This window comes from Ascaphus truei, chromosome 2, assembly GCF_040206685.1.
Source record: "Ascaphus truei isolate aAscTru1 chromosome 2, aAscTru1.hap1, whole genome shotgun sequence".
Lineage (NCBI taxonomy): Eukaryota > Metazoa > Chordata > Amphibia > Anura > Ascaphidae > Ascaphus > Ascaphus truei.
Window position 1 is genome coordinate 102474150 of NC_134484.1, and position 25997 is coordinate 102500146.

At 47.2% G+C, this 25997-nt stretch overlaps 1 protein-coding gene across 1 annotated transcript in view; it reads left to right on the plus strand.

Moving 5' to 3' along the window:
* Positions 1–10084: 10084 nt before the first annotated feature.
* The window catches only part of ARMC1 (armadillo repeat containing 1), a 38857-nt gene continuing 22944 nt past the window's right edge, over positions 10085–25997 (plus strand). The window contains exon 1 of the mRNA XM_075584023.1: positions 10085–10193. The gene's annotated coding sequence lies outside the window, so the exon portion shown is untranslated. The remainder of the gene's footprint in view (positions 10194–25997) is intronic.

Genomic DNA, 25997 nt, shown 5'->3' on the forward strand with positions numbered 1-25997 from the left:
ATTTTTTCAACCTGGATCCTGGCTGTGCTCCTGCTTCTAACTGAATCTTCTTTATTAATAAAACATGCTATTTAAAACAAACTGTATTTGTGCTAGATATGAGGAATATCATGACCCGGCGTCGCGCCGGAAATACAAACTTGTTTGTATTGCGAATCGCCGGTCTCCCTGTAGCACGTGGGCACACGCGAGCGCACGTGCACAATGCGCATATGCATTGGCATCCTAGTGTTTGTTTCGCTCGCGCCGTATCCTGCACTATGGACGCAGCCTGATTCTTCCTGTATTGCAATTGTATAAAGCGCTGGATACACTGTCGGTGCCAACTAAATGGATTTAAATTCTACATACATATAAATCTCTGGATGAAGCATGTGTAGCAGGTGTACCCCTAGGGTACTATAACTACGGGTGCTGCTGTCCCCTGTGAGGCTAACAGGAGGCCTGAACCTCCGCCACTGGGAGCCTGGGGTGTACTTACACACTGTGCAGCGCCTCCACTGATGAGGGAACCCAACGTGGTGGGAGTGTGCCTTCACCAGAACAACCATACAGTAAATACACACAGTGGGATAAAACAGTATTTACTGAGCATGTACGGTAACTTCGGCAAAACTCTCATTGCATAACATTATTACATCAGTCATCAGAATTATCAGAGTACCACCCCACACAACAATCATGGCATTACTTCGCATATCAGTCCTTGCATCACCCTTTGTCCTTGGTGTACCAATCAAATTTTACCGGCTTCAAATTTTTCGCTGACCGCCGTCGCGTCGCACTTACTATAAGCGCTTGTGACGGCGGCAATGCTTTTGTTTTCAGGTGACGCCGCGTTGCCGCACTATAAGCTCAGCCTAAAATGCAAACAATGGGGTTAAGAGCATCAAGTCAATGATAACACAAGGAAATGGAGACATTGCCCAAGAGAGCTTTCAATTAAAGTGATATGGTGGGAAATTTACAGGCGCAGAAGGGGTAAAAGTGCAAGTCTGGGATATAAAGCACGTCAGTAGTGTAGGAGTACATAATTTAATGAGATTATTTTAAGGGGTGAGTTTTCAGCTGATTACTCATGAAAGTGCGATAGTGCCGATCGTGCACCACAGCATGGAAACTCCCATTGACTTGAATGGGAGTTTCCGTGCGATAGTGGCCGATCGGCACTGTTGCACTTTCATGAACAACAGACGTTTTGTCAATCTGTGGAAGGGTACAAACTGGATTTAAGAAGTGTTGTAAAATGTATGTAGCCCTGTTTCCCCCAGAACACAGGAAACTACCAATTTCTGCTCTTATACCTGTTGGCTCCAGGAGCCTGAGCCTCTGCCACGGAGAGCCTGGGGTGTATACTTACTCTGGTGCAGCGCCTCCACCTGTGAGGGATCCCAGCAGAGCGGAAGCAGCCCCTCTCAGGACACAATAATAACACCCACACTGTATAAAATAACGACACCTTTACTGTATTAGCAATTGTTATATGTCAAAGGATTACTCTCCTCTTGTGGATAAGATAGATGGTACAACTACCTGCCTCGCAGGGCTTACTTACTTGAAATGATACCCACCACCGTGTCCCACACCGTGTCCCAAATACTGTGTACCTCACACAGATTCCCCAATAGTACCACAGTATGTTAAGTCCCTTGGTCACTAGTCCCACAGTGTCCCCAAAGAACCCACTCTTATAGGCGTGATCAGTGCCTGTGTATATACCGGTATGTTGGTGCACTTGTTGACTTTTACCTGCCGGGCACGGGAGCAGCCGGTCTGATGAGACTTCACAAAGGATCCGCCGATCCTCTCTCCTACACCGACGTCGTCAGGGTGATCCCACCACGGCAATGTCTCTGTAGTCTCTTCGATGAGGCCTGATCCCAAACCTCTCTTCAGGAAGTTCAGCGTCTGCTGTGTCCCTAATTATATTTAGATACTACAGGGATCCGTTCCCTATGCTAGGGCCTGTCCCTGTAGCAGCCACAAGCTAGAGTTGACTCAGGGCCTATCTTGGGCCTAAGGGGGCATTTGCTGGCTTAATGCAGCGGCTTACTTGCCCTCTGCACGGACCATCTGTCCCCTACCTCTCCCTGTCACACTCTGCCTGCATGCTCCTTGTGACACACTTCCTTATCCTGCCTGCAGCACTTCCCCAGCTCCTATTGGCTCCCTGGCGTCTGGTGGGACACTTCTAAGGCTCATGGGACTTGTAGTCCCTTCCCAGAGCCTTCCCTGATTGGCTAGCATTCGTGCGTTTCTCCACTGCGCATGCGCGACATAAAATGTCCGCCGCCGCTGCTCTGCGCATGCGCGAGCTTCCCCAAGATGCCGGCTCCCTCCGCAATTACCGGAGCCCCTGGCGACGCGATCGCCGTCCCGGCGCACACCGGCAACCTCCCACTACACGCCCCTTGACACGTTGCACGCGCTTCCGCACGCCCCCTCAACCGGCCGCAACTCTCCCAACCGTGCGGAGGTAATTATATACAAGGGGGCACAACCTCAGAGTGGGGAACCTGGCTACATGTATATACATTGAACCATTGTTACAACAAACCAGTATACACAATAAACAGAAAGAAAATCTCACATGCCCAACTAGCGCACTTGCCATCCAAGACTTTTCACAAAAAAAGGGGTCTAAGTTCTAAAGCAATTTTAGAGCAACATTGGCACACAAAAGGTGTGATTTTGCCTTTTTGCTCTACTGTGTATTACCTCCCAGTAATTGAGAGAGAGATACTGTGTATTACGAGATAGAGAGAGCGCGAGCTGTGACAGTGGTGCTATACAGCAGCTGGTTTAGCTCACACTGCTAGAACCGCTGCACAGAAATACAGAAGTTGTGGGTTGTAATCCTGTGGGGCCAGACACTGGTACCCCATTCCTCACTAGGTGCCTTAGACTTGTCAACTCAATATAGTTTGTATGTCAATCCTTTTAGGAAGTGTGGAGTGCGAGTCATTTAAATATACTTTGTATATCTTCCTTAAGGTGTGTTCCTTTTTGAGCACAGGTGTCTCTCCCTATGTTATTTGGAGGGAGGTTTGAGGGAATATATTTTAGGTATCTGTTTTTGGGAGACTGATCCGCGTCTGAAAGGAAATTGACAATCCTCGGTGGGTTCTAATGTCCCCCATCTTTATATACCATTAGGAAAACCAGCAACCAACCAAAACAAAAAGGAAGCCAAAGTTATTTCCAAAATTTTGAATGCCACCAGATGCACAATTGCCAGGAAATGGAAACAAGCTACCCCCCTCCCGCCCCCCATCTTTAAACCAAATAAATAATAAAATATGGCATATAGTTTATATGGAAAAACTTTCAGCATATCTAAATGGCTCCACCACTCAATTTGCGGCGCTTTGTGCCCCTTGGTTTCGCAATGCAGGTATATCCCCATATCTAGATTAAAATATTCTGAATGTTGTGATTTATGCTGTATTAAAATCGTTGTTCACTATACTATATATGTACAAAAGCTGTCCCCTTTCTTCTTCCCTTAATCCCCCCCAAATGTGTCATTATCAACTATTTGTATCAATGTATCCCCCCCTTTTTTTAATGTACCCTTTTCTCATAATTTTGAAAACTATTCAATAAAAAAAATAAAAAATGAAGTAATAAAAAAAAAATGTTACCCATCTCTGGCATAGTGAGGTACAGGGGAGTAAGGGACTGGCATGGGGGAGCAGGGGAGTCAGATTAGATTGAAGGGACAGGAATGTTATGGTCTAATGGGGAGTCAGTACCTTTTTTTTCCTGGGGGAGGGTGGGACTTCTGACTCCCCTTTTTCTTCTACACTGGGAGAACTCCTGAGGCAGATCAGAGTTTCACTCCACCCATTCAGCTGCTTCCTTGCGGTGTGCAGATTATATCTCCCTGCTCCTCATCCCTGCTTTATACGAGTTCGGCAGCAAAAATGAGGAGATGGGAGATATAATCTGTACACCAGGAAACAATTGAGTAGAGGAGTAGGGAGAGGAGAAGCTTGAATCTACTTTGAGTACGTCTAGGTTTCTCAGCAACACAGGCAGCTAAAGAGCTCATTAGCAAGTAAGAAGTAGAACAAACCTACCATCACCTGGAGCAGCAGGTTGAGGGGAGAAACCTGGGATATTCCATATTAGCCCAGGACATTTGGGGGGTATGACAATGTATTAAGGTCTTTGCTCCATTTCTTGGCCTGTGCACATCAGTTTGTCATAAGGGCAGTGTCATTAGAAGGTGTTAGTGAGGAGTTACATAGAACACAGATTTTTGTAAAGTTGAGGGAATAATATCAGATGTATGATGGTGGGTGTACAGGTAAATCCCATTGTGTATCACTGAACAACCCTAACCAGAGCCGACCGATACAAAGTAGTTACTATTTCCTACTTAGTGGAATACACCTACGGGTAAAGGCCAGACAGATAACAGGCTCAGAGGATAAGGAGACAAGGCAATTACCACATCGATTTCATGTAAAGTCACAATTTTTATTTTACTGGAACAGCTTCAATGAGTAACGATGCGCTCACCACAAACAAGGCGTGACCGCGAGGCCGAGGTGGGGATTTGATAAACGCCAACCCACAGCCGCGAGGGACCGTTTGGAGTGTAGATAGGTTGAGGTAGCCGGGTCGGGGTAGGAGAAGTCAGGATGGTCAGTGATACTTGCCAAGGTCTGGATTGGAGATGTGCAGATCGTCATGGGTAAGCCGGGGGCAGGAGCGGAGAAGTGCGGAATCCAAAGAACAAGCAAGGTCAGGCAACAAAGGACAAGACAGGCAAGGCTCAGACAGGAGGCAGCACTGCAGAGAACACAGCGCACATAAACAAGGTTATGCTCAGCCAATGTGCCAGAGGACAGGCTGAGCATATATAGGATGAACAGACCAATGAGGAAGAATCATACTCCCTAGTATGCATGGCTGTGGTGGGCTGATGGAGACAAGGCAGGTGAATCCATTTACACAGCAGAACGGAGGAGACTGCGCAGGTGCACGGGTGCGCACTGCGCAATGGTGGTGACGTCACCGCGCGAGCGAAGCCTGGAGGCGGGACCAGCGGAAACGGCATTTAGTGCAGAGTGAGGTCCGTGAGCGCCCCTAGAAGGTACGTTGGTAATGGCTGGTCTGCGACATGTGCTGCAGAAGGCAGCAGAGGCAGGACACCCGTTCGCGGGTCTGGGTAAGCTGGGAGCACGTCGGAAGGAGTGCGGATGACGGATCCTTATAGTACCCCCCATTCAGGAGCAACCTCCGGGCGACTCCGGGAAGGCTTGTCAGGATATCTCAGATGAAAGAGACGGAGGAGTCTGGGTGCATGGAGACGATGATGAGGAATCCAAGACCTTTATTCGGCTCCGAAGCCTTTCCAGTTCACCAGGTACTGGGTTGATCCTCTGGAGGACATGGAATCCAGGATAGATTGTACCTCATACTCCTGTTGGCCTTGTACGAGGCAAGGAAGAGGAGGTGAAGACGAGTCGGGAGAATAAGAGTTCAGGGTAATCGGCTTCAGGAGGGAGACGTGAAATACGGAAGGTATTCTCATAAACGTGGGAGACCTAGCTGTTAAGTGACCGGGTTAACTTTCTCTGTAATAGCGAATGGTCCAATAAATCTAGGTGCCAGTTTCAGCGTAGGGGCCTTAAGTTTGATGTTTTTAGCTGACAACCACACCGTGTCTCCTTGTTTAAACTCTTGGATCCTTCTTTGGTGACGATCCGCCTGCGCCTTTTGTTTGGTAGTTGCCGTCTTGAGGTTCTCTTGAATCCTTCTCCACAGCTTTTGAAGATTCTTGATACTGTCGTCTGCTGCTGGTACCCCGGAAGTGGAGATGGGTAGAAGTAATGGGTGAAATCCATAATTAATGAAGGGCGACTATGTGGTGGATTCGTTGCGCAAATTGTTATGCGCGAACTCGGCCCAGGAAGGAGCTCAGACCAGTCGTCCTGATTATCAGAAACTGATACTGCTCCAGGGACAGATTGGTTCGCTCGGTCTGGCCATTGGTTTGGGGATAATACCCTGAAGAAAAATGTAGCTGAGTGCTATGTGCAGGCTTACAAGCTTGTTAGAATGTCTTTCTCCTGGTAAAGGGGAGAGCTGGTTGCTCACATGGAGTGATATATGTGAAAAGAAAAAATATATAATAGAATAGCCAATTAAAATAAAGGCCCTATCTGTAATACAGGCATACCCCGGTTTAAGGACACTCACTTTAAGTACACTCACGAGTAAGGACATTATCGCCCAATAGGCAAACGGCAGCTCGCGCATGCGCCTGTCAGTACGTCCTGAACAGCAATACCAGCTCCCTACCTGTACCGAAGCTGTGCGCAAGCGGGGAGACTATAGAGCCTGTTACACATGCGTTTGTTTACATCAGTTATGCACGTATATGACGATTGCAGTATAGTACATGCATCGATAAGTGGGAAAAAATGGAGTGCTTCACTTTAAGTACATTTTTGCTTTACATACATGCTCCGGTCCCATTGCTTACGTTAATGCGGGGTATGCCTGTACAGCGATGGTCTCACTCACAGACTAGATGAAGAGTAAAGCGTAAATCAGAGATTATTCTCTCTCTGATAAGAGCCCTTTATGAATCCTCACACGTGGAGTTCTGCATGTAGGTCAGTGTTCTTATATCCCTCAGGTGGTGATCCACTGGAAATAAAAGGTAGAGAGAACCCCAATAGTATAATATTTCTACAACAGCAGATGTATTTAAAAGATATATAAATATTGCACTCACATTTGTAAAGAAATAAGGTATATGGGAGAGAACAAACTAGGAGATGCCGCTCGTGTATCGGGTCATACCGCCACTTCACTTCCTCATACGTCACTACCGGTGACGTCTCGTTCTCGGGCGGAAGTGTCCTCTGTGATTACTGCGGTGTCCTCAGTTCCCAGCTCTCTGCGTCTCACGTCTTGTGTCTCGCATCTCAATCTCCAATCTCCCTGGTCCTCCCAGAAACCCAGCTGATCCGATTCAACGCGTTTCACACTTGCTTCCTCAGGAATCGTCAAAATAAATGATGTGCCCCATGTGAGTGTAACGCATGTATGCCCGCAGACCTGGCCAGTCCCCAGTACTGAGGTGGGTAAGGGTATAACACGCACCCACAGCAGTGAGGACATGCCCGGAGTGTGGTAAGATGCGTTGCCGGGCCTGGTGAGAAAAGGGTTAACGATATACTTGCTGAGTCCGGGGTGCCAGAAGTCGGAGGGTTAATGTCCAAGAGCCTAGGGTCAGGGGCAGGAGAAAGCAGCGTAGTGAGGTCCAAAGCAGAGTCCAGGGGTAGAGAGGTACACGTAGTCAAGCCGAGCCGAGATCAATCCAAGGGAATCCAAACAGGGGCAGGGACAGGAACAAGAGCTGTACCAGAGAGCAGAGCTTGGCAAGACACTGCACACAGGAGCCACAGAGACGCTATGCTGAGCGATGATGGAGAGGGCAGACTGGGGTTATAAAGGAAGGAGGACCAATGGTAGCAAGGGGTGGACGGAGGCCTGGCTGAGTGGTTGCAGTGATAGGTCCAGGTAAGCAGGAAGGGAGACAGGGGAGTGATACCTGGTAATAGCCTGCAGCCGATGAGGGGCGGCGCCAGCAGCACGGGAGGGCAGGTAAGAGGATCGGGTGCGCGCGCCTTCTGTAAGGCAGGTAAGCACGCCCCGATCGCGTGCATGCATATGCGGCATGCGCCGCGGAGGAACGGCTCGGCGTGGAGGAGGTAAGCTGTAGAGGGAGCGGAGAAATAGGGCAGGAAGCTGCCGTGGGGCTAGAGGTGAAGGGGACCCGCTGAGAGGCGCGTGTCCCCTGATCCGTTACAGTGAGCTTGTTATAACCCTGTTTTCTTATGGTGGTAGGTGGATGAAGGATGGTGTGTTGAGAAGACGTTGGTATGAATAAAAAGCATGACAGAACATTGAGTTTGATACATACTAATTCCTCTGACAACTACTTCAGCCTTCAACAATAGAAGATTAGATAATTTCATTAAATGATTTATTAATATAAACCTGTGACGGGAGGGTGTAACCAGGCTACACAATAAAGGTTTAAGCCCATCAGGTTACCCCTGAAACCGTGGGGTCCTTGGCAGCTACTTAGCACCATAAACCAGGGACCTGAGATTATACATGTAAAAAATAAAGTGACCCCTGCTTTTCCTGTTTACATGTTCCCTTTGCCCTAGAAACAATAAACTTCTTGTGTGTGAGTTTTATGTGGGATATTTGGTTCGAAATAGCAATTATTTTGTTTGCAGGTGTTCGGTGGCCGAAGATACTAATAGTCCCCTAATTCTCCCCGACGTGCAGGCACTATTTGCCGGTACGCGAGTGGAATTACACCGGGGCTGCCCAGTGTCCCCCAGACTCCTGGTTTTCAAGCCCAGATATTCCAGATCCATCTCCCGCACAGATATGGGTCTCCCCAAGAGTTATTATGTAATAATAAGTTGTGCATTTACTATAAACGTCTATTCAGCCAGCCCGGGCATATACCAAGGTGCCGGGATGTCAGAATAGACATCGTAGTTCAAAGAGGAGATGGGATGTTGAGAGGTGTCAGGGTGCTAAGTGGCCGGGGCAGGGCGGAGTACTGAGTCCGGAGAACAGAGACCCCCTGTGGGGAGGACACTCTGGTCTGCCAGACTCAGTGGAGCCTGCCCAGTAGGTGGCAATGGGTTGACTGGGGAAGCGGCAGAATGTCGGCGCGTTTCCCATTGGTCAATTGATATGTCCCACCCACGGGGCATCCCGACCCATCTTGGTACGCCCCCTCCTCTGACATCAGCCAAAGGACGAGCCCCTATTCCTATTGGCTGGTGGGAATTCCCACGGTCTGATTGTCTGCTCCTCCTTCCTCCATGCTGAACCTAGCTCAGCGGAGGCTATGTATGGAGAAGCCCCAGAGAACCAGGCCATCCAGTGATTTATGTCGAAGAAGCTAGGGCGGGTTTTTCAAAGTTGCTCTGTTACAAATAGCAGAGCAACTGGCTTCCTTTTGAAGCTAGGAAAGTCTGCCTCGCAGAGATTAATGCCGTATTTTGCGGCCAAGTTCTACAAATTGAAAGTAGCGGTCGCGGTCAGGATTTTTTTTACCAAAATCAGTTCCAGGACGATCAGGACAAGGTCCCGGTTAGGATTTTCTGACGAATTTCATTCCAGGACATCCGGGACGCAGTCCCAGTCCAGGTAAGCCCTTGCAAGCGGGTGCCCTACACCTAGGAAAGGCTAGATCTCAACCCCCAGACCCAGATCAGTAAGTGCATATATTTCTTTCTTTTGTATTTCTGCTGTGTTTTTTTATTTTTATCCAAATAGACCCCATTTTATTTCTCTACTGTGTTTTGCCTATTGAATGATCCCGGTATAAATTTGTTAAAAGACGTGGTCTTCTGTGACAGAAAACCAAACAGCCATTTTGCTACGTTGGGGACGCTATTGGACAAATATCATTAAATTTATGTTTAAGTGATGTCATTTGTTTTAGAAATCATTCTGTAGTGCGTCCCGTTTTTTACTTTTTACAATCTAGTCACCTCAGGTTGATGGCGCTGAAAGCAAATGTTTCTCCCCTGCATTTAAAGCTTATATTGTCGTTGCAGAGGTAAAAGTTATTAACTACATACTTTACTGAGGAAAAGGCTATTAAATGTTCTTTTTGACATTATTTCAAATTCATACTTAATGAGTTTCATGTTTTTGTAACTCTGAACTGTGACTAATCAGGCAGTTAATGAGATTTTCAATAGAAATATCAAGACGTTCCAAGTCAGGAGGTGCATTTAGTGAGTTTTTGCCCAAAATGCAACACAACAAAATGAAACACAAAAATATTAATGACACATGTACGTGTGCTGTACTTTTTGATTGTCTCACTTTTATATGTGCGATTTCAGTCATCTTTAAAACTTTATTTTTCTGAGTGACCATGAACCCTCCCGACCCAAAGGCACCTCTACACACGCAGCTGCCCACACCAAACATGGCGGCTGCTGGCTCTGCCACGTGACTGCCGGGGGGGGGCTGTTTCTGGCAGCCGCCCGTGCAGCCAATCACCGCCGTCTTTAGATCGAGGCCGACGATTGGTTGCCAGAGGAACGTTAACGACTGGCGAATAAGAGAGTGGATATGCGTGAGGTGCCGGGGCCGCGGCAGCAGAGGCCGGGGATCGGAGCTCGGTGAGTGTCTCCGTGTCTGGTCTCACCCGCTCTCCCGGGGGACGTGTCAATGTCTTTCCCGGCTGACGCTGTCCGTAACATCCAGGCATTCCGAGACATGCCGCTGTATCCTGTCGCACGGGCACGGCTTTGAGCCCCGGGGTGCACATATCGTCCTGTGTCTCAGGCCGGGCAGCTCCCGCACATAGGTGCTGATGGGAGATCATGTGTAACCTCGCTGCTGTCAGACAGACTTGCTGTGTATGTGTGTCTGTGTCTCAGGCCGGGCAGCTCCCGCACATAGGTGCTGATGGGAGATGATGTGTAACCTCGTCGCTGCCAGACAGACTTGCAGTGTGTGGCTGGCTCCTCTCTCTGGCAGCGAAGAGGTTAAGTGATGTCGTAGACCCCTAATATATGAAAACGCGGTACATTGCAGCTCTCTCCCCTCACAGGGAGTGTGGGGGAAACGGGGGTCCTCCTTGCTGAGACATAATGAAAAGGAGGGCGAGGGCTAAGATGAGGCGCAAACCTGCCCCTAGCAATGAAGTGGCTAACGGGTAGCAGCCAAAGGGGTTAAAACGGGTCATGGGAGCGGGTTGTAACTGGGCTTCTTTTGTTGAGGTTGAATTAGTTGTATTTTATTTCTAATCGTGGGATCTGTAGCTCTTTTCCTCCAATGAGAAATGGGGAAACAAACTAAAGTGGATCACTCGGGACGCATGGAAACAATAGTGAAAGGTGGAAAGGGGTCGTCGTCTGCTCCCATTGGCAATGCAGGGGTTAACATTGGGAATTACCCTCCCCCCCTCTCCCAGTTTATGGCAGCAGAGATTCCAGGACTTCTCCCTCCAGGCAGGGATGTGGTTAAAATGTTCAGCTTCTATTCAGGTAGACCTATGTCATGACTTATTGGACCACATAATGACCGCTTTTTTTGAAAACAGGTCAATTTTTGTCGTCATTGCTTTATAATCGTAGTTTAAGCAACACAGACACCTGTAACCTGCGAAATTGGTTGGCCGGTAAGGTCAGGGGTTAATTAATATAGCGACAACAATGTATACAGATCTTTATAAAATTACAGTACAAGGCAAAATACATTACAAACAATGGGGATCAGTGCAAAAGGTAAATGGCAACATAAGGCAAAGGGAGACCCTGAACTGATGGACTAAAAATCTAAGCGGTATGTTGGGAGTCTAACAGACACAGTAGGAGTAAAAGTGCATTCAGGGGGGTCAAGTGCACTTTGAGTTTGTAGTAGAGGTGTTCATCATTTAATGAAATAATTCTTTTAAGAGACATTTTTAGCTGGGCTATGTATGGGTAAAGTTAAGGTGCTTGATGAATGTTGAGTGGAAGAGGGGAGAGATGAATGAAAAAGGTTTAAATTGGGAGAGGACTGTAGATTGTTTGGTTGTTGTTTGTGAAGCGCCAACATATTCTGCAGTACAATGGGGTACAGAGTTATGTATATTACAAAAACCTAAACAATTTATATACGAATGTGCAGGGTGAAATTGAATCACGCTACGTCACTTGGAGCAGGTGGACCGGCCCAAGTGCAGCAAAACGCCTCACAGCCCAGCATAGGGGGAGTGTCCCAGAAGGATTAATGCAGCCGGGGTCTCTGCTTCTGAATGGGACTCCTGCTGCGTTAATCCTACCGGGCCACTACCAGTCTGGAAGAGCTGTGCCGAGAGAAGTGGTCCCTCTCTCCGTCTCTCACCACAAAGCTCTTGACCAGGACATTTAAAATTACAAGAGATACTGGCACCCGATACAGAGGCCTGTACCTCAGGAAGGAGCGGGTTCCCGGGCCTGACGGTAATGCCGTCCAGCTCTGGAGACCCCCTGCTTCAATCCTAATCTTAATATATAAATTTGAAATTTGTATGGTTGTTGTTAGATGTGGTGAATCTGATTGGACCTCAGCCTCTGGCCAATCAGATTGATGGCTCTATGACGTCACCCAACTGCCCGCCACACACACACACACACACCACCAGGTAAGTAAGTAAATGGCCCTGCGCCTCCAGCCTCCCCTCCCAGCTCACACCCCTGCCTTCGGCCCGCCGCCTCAAACCCCTGCGCCTCCCCTCCCAGCTCACACCCCTGCAGCCGGGGCCTCAAACCCCTGCGCCTCCAGCCTGTGTTCCCGCCTTGCCTCCCAGCTCACCTCATACCCCGGCGCCTCCCGCCTCAACCGGGCGGGACCAAGCGGTGGAATGGACGGCCGGGAGAGGGAGGGGGCAGCCTGAGGGAGCGCGAGCTGAGGGCCGCGTGCACGGGAGCGGCGGTAACGGACGGCCGGAAGGGGGAGGGGGCAGCCTGAGGGAGCGCGAGCTGAGGGCCGCATGCACGGGAGCGGCAGTAACGGACGACCGGGAGGGGGCAGCCTGAGGGAGCGCGAGCTGAGGGCCGCGTGCACGGGAGCGGTGGAACGGACGGCCGGGAGAGCTGAGAGACCCGGCGTTGCCCTGAGTTAAATTTCCTGCTCCCTCCTCTCCCCCTATTTCTGTGCTCCCCCTCTCCCACCCCCCAGAGGGAGGGAGGGACAGTGGACAGGAGGGGACGACGACAGTGGATAGAAGGGGGGGGACAGACCGTGGATAGGAGGGGGGGGGTGGACAGTGTGACACACAGTGTCGCACACAGTGTCACACACACACACACGCTGTCACACACACACACACACACACTGTCTCACACACACTCACACTCTCCCATACAGACACAGTGGACAGGAAGAGGGGGTGGGAGGATAGGGAGAGTGGAACGTGCTCCCTCAGGTGCAGGCTCCCGTGCACGCGGCCCTCAGCTCGCGCTCCCTCAGGCTGCCCCCTCCCTGCCGTCCATTCCGCCGCTTGGTCCCGCCCGGTTGAGGCGGGAGGCGCCGGGGTGTGAGGTGAGCTGGGAGGCAAGGCGGGAACACAATGTAGACAAGGGAATATCCCTAATTGGGTGCTCTATATCCTTAGTGTTGCCTATGAGCATAACAGTAATAATGCACAGACCAGGTTACATCCTCTTAAGGCATAAATCAATCCCATCATCCCAGCGTGGAGTGAGCAATAAATATAATAATCCATGCAGTGAGGGGAGAAGCCATCTAACCTGTTCCCGGTGAGTATGTTGCTCCACCCGGCGGTCCCCCTCTGGGCGGGCTTTTCAAATCTCTCGTTGTCTCACTGACTGTGAGCACATTTACTCACGGTTGGTAGTAAAACTCTTTTCCACTTCTCCGGCTGGTGTATTGAGGTAGCTCCTGGTCCGCTGCGTGCCTCTCGTTCCAAGGTAAAGTAGAATAGGAAAAATTGGTGGGACGGGCACAGCAAGTCAAAATAGGCTGGAGGCAAAGTGCTATAGGAAAAAGTACTTTATTGCGGCATAATAGCCAATTTAAAAAGACATAAGGAGGGTCCTCTGACGCGTTTCGTCCCTTGCGGGAACTTTATCAAAGATAATCACTCTTTGATAAAGTCCCCGCAAGGGACGAAACGCGTCAGAGGACCCTCCTTATGTCTTTTTAAATTGGCTATTATGCCGCAATAAAGTACTTTTTTCTATAGCACTTTGCCTCCAGCCTATTTTGACTTGTAGTGCCCGTCCCACCAATTTTTCCTAAGGCGGGAACACAGGCTGGAGGCACAGGTGTTTGAGGCCCCGGCGGCAGGGGTGTGAGCTGGGAGGGGAGGCGCAGGGGTTTGAGGCGGCGGGCCGCCGCCAGGGGAGTGATTGGCGGTGGCTCCCTCTGCAGGGTGTCGCCATGGTGGTGTGCGCGCACGTGCAGCGGAACGCCAAGAGTTGCGATGACCATTATCAAGGTCCGCAATGGAGCACTCGGAGGCAATAGACAGAGGCTCCGCAAGGGACTACAAGCCCCATGGTGCATAGGGGCATATGACCACATGGGCTGCAGCAGCCAATAGCATAACCAGGTTCCCCTGCTCACTGTTGGTTACATTTGGCACGTTTTGAGAGACAAGTCAGTCGGTGCTGGGACAGGATAGGGGTAAGAGGTATGTATGCAGGGGTCAGTTACCCTCTGCACTAGGCCCCGACTCCCCTCGGGCAGGCGGGACCAAGCGGCAGAATGGACGGCCGGGAGGGGGAGGGGGCAGCCTGAGGGAGCGCGAGCTGAGGGCCGCGTGCACAGGAGCGGCGGTAACGGACGGTCGGGAGGGGGAGGGGGCAGCCTGAGGGAGCGCGAGCTGAGGGCCGCGTGCACAGGAGCGGCGGTAACGGACGGTCGGGAGGGGGAGGGGGCAGCCTGAGGGAGCGCGAGCTGAGGGCCACGTGCACGGGAGCGGCGGAATGGGCGGCCGGGAGGAGGAGGGGGCGAGAGAGAATAAATAGGGCAATAAATGGATGAAAGGGACAGTGAGACACAGGACCATCCATCAGCAGTGTGCAGGGGGTAGAGAGGGATAATTGTAAAATTCACAGAGGCAAGGAGAAATATTACAATTATGGTAGTGGGTTAAAAACCTAATATCTGGCTAATAGTGCTTTTTCCCATTCAAAAGCAATCAATAGCCACCCTATATTAAATAAAAGTAGTACTTACCATGCCTGGCTGAAGGCCGACCTCAGTGGCACCAACATGTAAAATACGATCTACTGGCCAGTAACCTCTTAATTACCGTGGTGCGTAGTAACCGCTATGGTAATTAAGGGGTTAACCCCTCCTGCAACCCAACTTGGAGGCCTAACCACCCTCCCTAGGGCAACTACACACTGACCTACCCCCATCACCACACACAGACATGGGCAATATCCATATTGGCCAAATACAGATAGTAGTCCATTTGTGACGCATAAAAAAAACCCCCCATAAATTAAAAAAAAATACACCTTGCAATACAATAAATCCATTGGTGGTCACTGGTTATCTATGCCCTCAATGGGGGAACATATTGGCAATCATTGGCCACCCTTCAACCACCATCACCCACCCCTCTGTCCCCAACAAAACACACACAGTAATGGCAATAACCCTATTAGCCATATATGGTTAATAGGCACTTTTGCTCAATTGTGAAGCATCAAAAAAACATTGTAATACAATAAAAACAAACAGTAACCAATAAGTCCATTGATTTGTCACTGTGGTTACCTATGTCCTCAACGGGGGCACAGATTGCCAATGTGGCTATCATTTGGCACCCGATAGTCAATTAATGTGTAACTTGCCCTTGCCGAGATGAAGGCTCATACTCCTCATTGAACTGCGGCACCAATCAACTCTTGACCCTCGAAGGAATGATCCTCCCTGGACCCGAAGGTTAATGCACAGAAGTCCAGGATCTTCCGTTGCTTGAAGAGATGTAACGGTGAGTAGATCTTTTCTTCTTTCTTCTACAGGTACAGCAAATGTTGCCTTGCCATCTCCTTGTCAAATGAGATGTGACAGGCCTTGTATAAGGCCTGTGACGTCACATTTGACAGACACATGGTACATCCACGAATCCGATTGGTGGATGTACTTTGTGATGACTTCCTTTTTTGGGTGATGTGACATCACCTTAAAGGGATGGAAGCATATGGTACCTGATTGGATGACATCCCTCCCTTAAGATAACTTCCCCCAATCACCCCAAAAAGGAAGGCATCACATGGTACATCCCCCAATTGGGTTGGTGGATGTACCTTGTTATTCCATGAAGTTTGGTAGAGAAGTCATTGTCTGCCAAACATGATGCCTGCGCACATGGTACAATCGTATTGGTGGATATACCATGTATCTGTCAAATGTGACGTCACAGGCCTTGTATAAGGGCTGCCACGTCTCATTTGACAGGAAGGAGACGGCGACGCAACATCTACTGTACCTGTAGAAGAAAAGATCTACTCACCAGTGACTTCTCTTAAAGCAATGGAGGATCCTGGACTTCAAGCTGAGGATCATTGCTTCGTGGATCAAGAGTTGATTGGTGCGGCAGTTAGATGAGGAGGATGAGCCTTCATCCCTGCAAGGGTAAGATACACATTTGACTATAGGGTGCCCATTGATTGCCAGTGTAGCTATCTGTGCTCCCGTTCAGGACATAGATAACCACATTGACAATCAATGGATTAAATGGCTAGTGTTTGTTTTGATTGTATTGTAATTTGTATTTTTTAATGTGCAGTACTGTGTACTTAAATGGGCAAAAGCGCTTTTAGCAATATTTGGCTAATAGGGCTTTTGCCTATTCCTGCGGGGAGAGGGGGGGTGGTTGTGTGAAGGGTGTAGTTGCCACAGGGTTGGTGGTTGGGCAGTTGGAGGGGTTAACGCCAGAATTACCTTAACCGTTACTACCGCTAAGGTAATTAAGATGTTACTGTTGTGTGTGTTTTAAAAAAAAAAAAAAAAAATTATTTGTAGTCCACACTTTTTTAAACAATTAACATGTACATTACAGTACAATACAACTCAAAAACAAAAAACATATCAGAAAACAAAATAGTTTTACACTCTACCCTTCATACTCAGCAATACTAGGGCAATTTTAGGTCTTAATCTTGAATCAACATAAGAAACAATGCTACAGAACTCTGCATCGCTTCCCCATAATCAATCGGATCATAAGAGTGGACAATATTGCATAATATAGCATAGAGAGTGAGTTATACAGTAGAATACATACTGACAATTTTTAAATAATACAAAATACAATCACAAAATTAAAAAAATGAAATCTAGAAACAAGTCAAACCCATATTTAATCTCCATTGTCCCTATTATTCCTACTTTGGCAGATGTTTCCTCTTTCAAATCTTTTCACAGTGTTCTATTACCAGTGAACTCTGACCATGGCCGCCAGAGAAGCTCAAATTGTAACCTTGTGTCTGTGGTTATATACAATAGTTGTTCCATCCTCATAACCTCCCATATTCTCGATTTCCCATTGTTCAATAGTGGGTGCCTCCCGCTTTTTACAGTTGGCAGCGATGGCACATCTTGCTGCGCTTAGCATGTGTAGTAATAGAGATTTCCTAATTCTATGTCTTTTGATCCCTTCTCTGTTTAGCAGTGTAATACTCAGGTCTTTTGGAATTCTAATGCTGGTAATATTGAAAATCTGTTCCACTATCATATTCCAAAAACACTTTTTTTTATTTTCTTACACTTCCACCAAATATGAAGCATTGTTGCCCCCCCCCCCCCCTCACAACCTTATTAGACGTTCCTGGATAAGATTCTTTCAGTTTTTGTGGTATATAATACCACCTGTACATTATCTTATGTGTTTTCTAAAATATTCGTTGACATCGGGAAGAGCCAGCAATGCTCCACATTTGTGTCCAGTACTCCCTGCCCATCTTTTTTTCCCAGGCTAATACAAACCCTATGTGCATATATTGCCATCTCTCCCCTTCTTTAAAATCAAACCGGTCCTAAAAGTGTTTAAAACATCTAGTCTCTACCACTTCCTTCAGATCTCCTAGTCTAATTAGACCCGGTTGAATCCACTTTTTAAATATTGTTTAAACCAACCCTGGGGAAAGTCAGGTTCCCACACATTGGAGTGAGAGGGGATGGGAAAGTGAAAACTCTCTCGTCTTTACATATTTCATCCCATGCACATAGTGCTGCGCCGATAGTAGGGTGTTCGTAAAGACCTTTTAGGGCGATCCGTCTTCCTGAGCCATGGAGCCTTATTTGTGTCTTTCTTTGCAATAATTATTTTCAATTTCCACCCAGAGTTTATTTTTAAAACCATGAAACCCCTCAAAAAGAGGTTCACTTGTGTGGAAAGATAGTACTTGTTGATATTTGGCAGACCAAGTCCACCGTGTGATTTTATGTCTGCAATGTTTTAATGTTGGGCCTCGTTTTTTTTTTTTTTTTTTTAATTCCCAAATGTATTAATTTTACTTTGGAGCGTAGTAATATACTGCTTGGAAACTTTCACGGGGATAGTCCAGAACAGATGCATAAATCTCGGCAATATATTCATTACAGGCATGCCCCACATTAATGTACGCAATGGGACCGGAGCATGTATGTAAAGCGAAAATGTACTTAAAGTGAAGCACTACCTTTTTCCCACTTATTGGTGCATGTACTGTACTGCAATCGTCATATACGTGCATAACTGATGTAAATAAGGCATTGGTACCAGGCTCTATAGTCTCCCCGCTTGCGCACAGCTTCGGTACAGGTAGGAAGCCAGTATTGCTGTTCAGGACGTGCTGACTGGCGCATGCGTGAGCTGCCCTTTGCCTATTGAGCAAGATGTACTTACTCGCGAGTGTACTTAAAGTGAGTGTACTTAAACCGGGGTATGCATTTAACTCTACCTATCCACGATATGATACTCTTATTCCACCCTTTTTTAAACTGTTCTCTAATTTTGCTAATGGGATATAATTGGCCTGGAATAAATACTCTACTTTTGGCGTTATATTTGTACCCAGATATTTTATAGTTCTATTCTTCCACTCGAAAGGGAAATTTTCCTTTACTTGAGCCGCCAACTCTGCTGAAAGATGTTTATATTAAGAGCATCTGTTTTTATTAAGTTAATTTTAAAATTAGATGCTACACTATATATCTACCCAGAACACCCATTATATTTGGCAATGAGACCAGTGGATTAGTTATTATCAGAAGAATATCATCCACATAAAATGCAATCTTATGTTCTTTCGCACCTATTTTAACTCCCACAATGTCTGGATGATTCCTTATTGATACTGCTAACGGCTCAATTATTAGGGCGAAAATCCATGTTTCGTACCATTGAGTATTTTAAATGAGTTCAAGACTTGTCCATTTACCTTGACTTTTGCCGACGAATTACTATAGAATGCCTTTATATACTGTCTAAACATATCCTCCGTTCCTATACGCTCCAGCATTTTAAACATAAAATTCCATTGCACTCCATTGAATGCCTTTTCTGCATCTATAGACAATATCATAGCTGGGGTCTGTGTTTTATTAATCTGATTTAATATATTTATAATTCACCTAGTGTTGTTACCTTTGGCTTCCCTTTTTGGTATAAATCCGGTTTGATCCTTCTTTACCAGATCCGGTAGGCCATCATTAAGTCCGTTCACTAATATTTTGGTGAGAATTTTGACATCTAAATTTTATGAGCGATATTGGACGATAACTTGCACAATTGAATTTGTCCTTGCCTGGTTTTGGGATAACCGTTATATGAGCTTCTGACATATCCCGGGACAGGTTTCTCGTATCTCTCAAAGTGTTAGACATACCCTGAATGTATACTATCAGAGAGATAGTATGTATGCAGCAGCCCATCAGGACCAGGACTTTTCCCATTGGGCAGATCTTTTATTACCTTTTCTATCTCATCCCATGTTATAAACAGATCAAGTTTATCTATCGCCTCGGGTGTAATTGTTTTAATTTGAATATCCTTCATAAATAATTCTATGTCTTCCTCCTATATATTCCTTTTTTTCCTATTTTGCATGGCTTCTATACTGTATTGTATAACTTCTCGTAGAATAGCCTGAACTCTTCTTTAATGACTTTTGGATCCTGTGACACTACTCCATCCTGTTTCCGAATTTTACTGATTATTATACTGGCTCTGTTTCTGTTTTAACTGGTTGGCTAACAGTCTATCCATCTTATTACCTTTCTCATAATACTTATGTTTAAGTCAAGTCAGCAACTTTTTTCTATTTTTTGGGTTCCTAAAAATAAAATTTTCCTTTTGCTGTTAGTTGTGCTAATATCTCTATCAGCTGCCCTGTTATGTTTTATTTCAAGGTCTTGGATTAGTTTGCTTAATTCTAAAATGTCTTTCTCTTTTTTTTTTCCCCCCTGAGGGAGGCTTGTTGAATAAACGCTCGCTCCCCTTATAACACTTTTTATGAGCCTCCCACAATATTGCCGGGGATATATTTCCTACATTATTTTCTGCGAGATAGTTTTTAAGAGCATCCTCAATTACTAAGACTACATTACTATTTTTCAGTAAGGACTCATTCAGTCTCTATATCCACTTGCCTTTCTGTGTATATCCCACAGCCAAATCAATTTCTAAAATTACTGGTGTGTGTGATTTGACCACATAATATCGCCAATGTTAACGTTTTTTATTTTACTCAGTTTGGTCTATGAAAAGATCATCTATCTTAGAATAGCTATCATGTGGTTGTGAGTAATGCGTATTATCCTTCCCTGACGGATTTAAGACTCCTGGCATCAACCAATGCCTGCTGGTCTAATGTTTTGTTTATACATTTTGTCTGGGTTTGTTTTTTGCTCACTTTTGTATATCCTTTAGAGGGGTCCAACACCGGATTTAGCGCCATGTTAAAATCACCATCCAGATACAGAGCTCCTTCTCTAAATACATTAATTATTGACAATACTTTCTCTAAGACATCTGCCTGCCCAACGTTGGGGGCATATATATTTGCTAGAGTGACCTTCATCCCCTTTATCTTCCCTTTGATCATAATATATCTACCTTCTAAATCTTTCTTCGTGGTGATATCCTGCAACTCAAAATTTTTGCTAAGCAGAATTCCCACCCCGTTTTTCTCATCTCTTGAGGAACTATAGAAATTTTGTACAATATGTTTATTGATCCGTCTCTGTTCTTTTATCTCTTTAAAAGTGTGTCTCCTGCATAAACATTACATCATTTTTTTATCTCTTCATGGGCTCATTTCCTTTTCACTGGTGAGTTTAGTCCCTTTACATGCAAAGTGTCAATCCTATATGTCATGTTTATTGTGGTGTTTGGGTTCATAGTTGATGGATACCAACCTTAATTTGTCTCTTAACTCCAATCTCTACCTCCTTTAGGCTTAGTCCATAGAGACTGAAGCCGTGCGGAGGCGCGCTGAGGCTGAGGGAAAGCGGTGCTTTCCCTGTCATTAGAGCACGCACTGTCCGTGGGCGTGTCTAGGGGCGGGCCAGTGACGTCACGGAGCTGGTTCGCCCTCATTGGGTGAACCGCTCACGTGACCGGCCCTGCGCTCCGGCAAGCGAAGAAACGAAAGATTTCTTAAGACACGCTTCCGCATGCGTGCGGAAGCGTGCGCGAGCCCCTGCTAAAGCCGCTCTCATTGCGGCTGCAGGGGCTCAGTGCCGAGCAGCAGCGCGCCTCAGACGCTGACCATGTCTGAGGCCTTAGTGTCGCCTTTTCCTCAGACATCACCTGCCAATTAAGGATTTTGGATACTTTCTCTTGTTTTGACTTGTTATAGAAAAAAACAAACAAAAATACACAAGTCTTCACTCGGTGATCTGTTTCCTCCTATCTCCGTACTGTTGCATTGAAGCTTTCATTATTAAGCATTTTTATAGTATGCACATCATTTAACTTTATTAGGAATCTTGAGTGGTTGGTTTCCTCGTCTTGAAATTGAAACACACATCACTAATAAATCACTTTAATCTACAATGCGTTGCTGACATGTCTGGCAGCGAAGCCGTTAAAATGCTAGTCCCAATACATGGAGTTAAAATAAAGCCATTTAACATCTACATAACTATATTTAGTGGCAGATTATAAAACAACTGTATATCATTTTAAACCGGTTGGACAAAAAAAAAAAAAAAAAGAGGCGGTGACGGACATTGTAGAAGCTGGAGGGGGAGTTGGTGGCTGTCATGGCACTCAACTCCCCACCTCAACGTGCGTGTGCAGCGTGTGCAGCGTGTGCAGCGTGTGCAGCGTGTGCAGCGTGTGCAGCGTGTGCAGCGTGTGCAGCGTGTGCAGCGTGCAAATGTTAAAAAAAAATGTTTTTTTCAATTCGGGGTCCATGCTCAAATTGCGTTTTAGCGGGTTGAGCTGTTTTTCTTGCGCTACTGTTCAGTATCAATGATGTGGCAACACTGACCTGCTGTGCACCTGTGGCTGCAATTGAAATTATCGTTTTTTTTTTACTGTATATTGATCTGTTAACCCAGCAACTACAAGACCTGTTATCTGTCAAAGTAATGATGCAGTATGGTTGGCCAATGTTGAATATCATAAAGTCCACAATTTGCTGTTTAGAGCAGTCCCTCCTATGTGAAAAGTGAACTAATGGCAGAGACATGTTTATTTTAGATGAATAATCAAATCGTGTATTTTAACAATGTAACAAAAAAACTTTAAATGATTCCAAATTAATTGGAGGATTTTTGTGGAAAGATTATTTGTCGGTCTTCAAATCTACAGGCAAATGTTTGTGTTTTTTTTTTTTTTATTATTTTTTTTTTTAAATTTATATATAAAAAAAAAAATAGTAGGTAAAATGCGAACTTTAGTCCAACAGATAAACGTAAGTAACTTTCATTTAAATTCAGCCGCCCCAAACAAAGTAAAAGCATATTGTTTTTTTCCAGGATGCAAATAAATAAAAATGATTCCCTTTTTAGGTGTAATGAATCTTTCTAAGGTAGCCAACAGATTAGTCTTTGCACCTTGAACAAGTAATGGGAGACACGTATTTGGCACATTGAGGAAAGTACTAAATGTGCTGTCCCAATTAGGGCCAAAGTAAACTATTAACATGAATATGTAATAAGTGTTTTTACAGTGACATCCATTATGTGCACTAAGGTTTACACAGGAAAACGTAAAGATTTAAATAAATAAATGTTAAATTATATGTATCTGTCATTGTCTTGAACAAACCATTTTTTTAACAATTCAATTTTAAAGCCGATTTGCTTACAGCAATGCCAACTGGTTCACAAGTTAGAGCACATGACAAAAATACTCATTTGGGAATAATTAATGTATAGCAGGTTTGTGTGTAGCCAAAACAGAAAAATAAGCAATTTGAAGTATGCTTTATACAGGAACAATTCAGCCAGGCAAAACCCCCTTACCGCTAACTGCTATCTGCCCCAGGCGTCTCCGTAGAGCATTTTTGCGAGTTAAATAAAAAGTTGCGTTGCCTTTCTGAAAAGGTACAAAAGAAAGCTGGGAAAGTCATTATCAAGTTAGTGCAGCGTGCGCTTCTCGGTATAATGAGGGTTTCTGTTGGACTTTCTGGCATCACTAGGCTATTAACAACTGGAAAGCAAAAACCAATAAGATAATTTTTTTCTAGATGACTATACATATTTTTTTTTTTTTTAGCCTGTGATGCCAGGTGTATTGTATAGCCAGCCGCATGCAAGTTGTTATCCATGTTTAATATCTTATGTTTAAATATATATTTTTTTATTTGGTTGAGGTATAGGAGCAGTAACTGTTGTGTTCATCTTTCTGGATTAGGTGCCCAACATGGCTGTAAATTATTTATTTTACTCCTTTTTGGCAGTCTACTTTTTAATTCTAGGTGCTGAGGAGACCGGATGAAGTCCCTACTGTGGCCTCCTTTATCTTAAACTAGGCCTGCCCAACTCGTAAAGTGAGAAGGGCCGAACTGCTCCAAGGAAAAAAAATTTGGGCCGCACGGGTTAAATAATCATCATCATCATCTCTCCTCCAGCATCTCTCATAATCATCATCATCCTCATATCTCCCCCAGATCCCCTCACTATCAACCTTTACGATACTCCCCATCTATCTCTCATACCCCCATCTCTCCCCCTCACCCACACAATACCCCCCTCCACATCAAACACACAATACCCCCTCCACATCCTCCCAGCCCATTCCATGTCAGCCGCCCCCCCCCCAAGTCAGCATCCCATGTCTGCATCCCCCCCCCACAAGTCAGCATCCCCCCCATGTCTCTCTTCCCTCAATATAACACTCTCCCCCTCCCCTAAATCACACCCTATCCCCCTCCTCTCAATATGACTCTCTCCCCCTCCCCTCAATATGACACTCCCCCTCCCCTCAATATGACACACTCTCCCCCTCCCCTCAATATGACACTCTCCCCCTCCCCTCAATATGACACTCTCCCCCTCCCCTCAATATGACACTCTCCCCCTCCCCTCAATATGACACTCTCCCCCTCCCCTCAATATGACACTCTCCCCCTCCACTCAATATGACACTCTCCCCCTCCCCTCAATATGACACTCTCCCCCTCCGCTCAATATGACACTCTCTCCCCCTCCCCTCAATATGACACTCCCCCCCTCCCCTCAATATGACACACTCTCCCCCTCCCCTCAATATGACACTCTCTCCCCCTCCCCTCAATATGACACTCTTTCACCCTCCCCTCAATATGACACTCTCTCCCAATCCCCTCAATATGACACACTCTCCGCTCAATATGACTCTCCCCCTCCCCTCAATATGACACACTCTCCCCCTCCCCTCAATATGACACACTCTCCCCCTCCCCTCAATATGACACACTCTCCCCCTCCCCTCAATATGACACACTCTCCCCCTCCCCTCAATATGACACACTCTCCCCTTCCCCTCAATATGACACACTCTCCCCCTCCCCTCAATATGACACACTCTCCCCCTCCCCTCAATATGACACACTCTCCCCCTCCCCTCAATATGACACTCTCTCCCCTCCCCTCAATATGACACTCTCTCCCCTCCCCTCAATATGACACTCTCTCCCCTCCCCTCAATATGACTCTCTCTCCCTCTCCTCAATATGACACTCTCCCCTCCCCTAAATGACACTCTCCCCCTCCTCTCAATATGACACTCTCCCCTCCCCTAAATGACACTCTCCCCCTCCTCTCAATATGACACTCTCCTCCCCTGCAACTCACATCATACCCTCCCCCTGCAACTCACATCACTCTCTCCCCCCCCTGCACCTCACATCACTTCCACCCCCCCTCACATGCCAGCAGCCCACCCCCCCTCACATGTCAGCAGCCCACCCCCCCTCACATGCCAGCAGCCCACCCCCCCCACATGCCAGCAGCCCACCCCCCCCACATGCCAGCAGCCCACCCCCCCCACATGCCAGCAGCCCACCCCCCCCACTCACATGCCAGCAGCCCACCCCCCACTCACATGCCAGCAGCCCACCCCCCCCCACTCACATGCCAGCAGCCCACCCCCCCACTCACATGCCAGCAGCCCACCCCCCCCCACTCACATGCCAGCAGCCCACCCCCCCCCCACTCACATGCCAGCAGCCCACCCTCCCACTCACATGCCAGCAGCCCACCCTCCCACTCACATGCCAGCAGCCCACCCCCCCACTCACATGCCAGCAGCCCACCCCCCCCACTCACATGCCAGCAGCCCAACCCCCCCCCTCACATGCCAGCAGCTCACCCTCCCCCTCACATGTCTGCAGCCCCCCCTCCCCCCTCACATGTCTGCAGCCCACCCTCCCCCCTCACATGTCTGCAGCCCACCCTCCCCCCTCACATGTCTGCAGCCCACCCTCCCCCCTCACATGTCTGCAGCCCACCCTCCCCCTCACATGTCTGCAGCCCACCCTCCCCCTCACATGTCTGCAGCCCACCCTCCCCCTCACATGTCTGCAGCCCACCCTCCCCCTCACATGTCTGCAGCCCACCCTCCCCCTCACATGTCAGCAGCCCACTCCCCCCTCACATGTCAGCACCCCCCCCCTCACATGTCAGCAGCCTACCCCCTCACCTCTGCACCAGCCCGTTTTTCCCACCCACCCCCCACCAGCCCGTTTTTCCCACCAGCCCCACACACACCCCACACACACACCCCACACCTCTCTCTTTTAGATCAGCACATCCTCTCCCCGGTACTAAGACCCGCCCCCCGGCATCCTGCTATTGGAAAAAAAAAATACTCACGGCTGCCGCATCCTCCTCATGCTGCTGCCCCTGCAGGAGGGGGGGTGGTGGAAGGGGGGGGGGAGATGAATCGCCGCCATTTTTTTAAACTTTTTTTTTAAACTTTTTTTTTTTTTTAAATTTATTTAATTAATTAACTGGCGCCCGGCCCGGGCCGCACAGAGGCCAGACGGGCCGCATGCGGC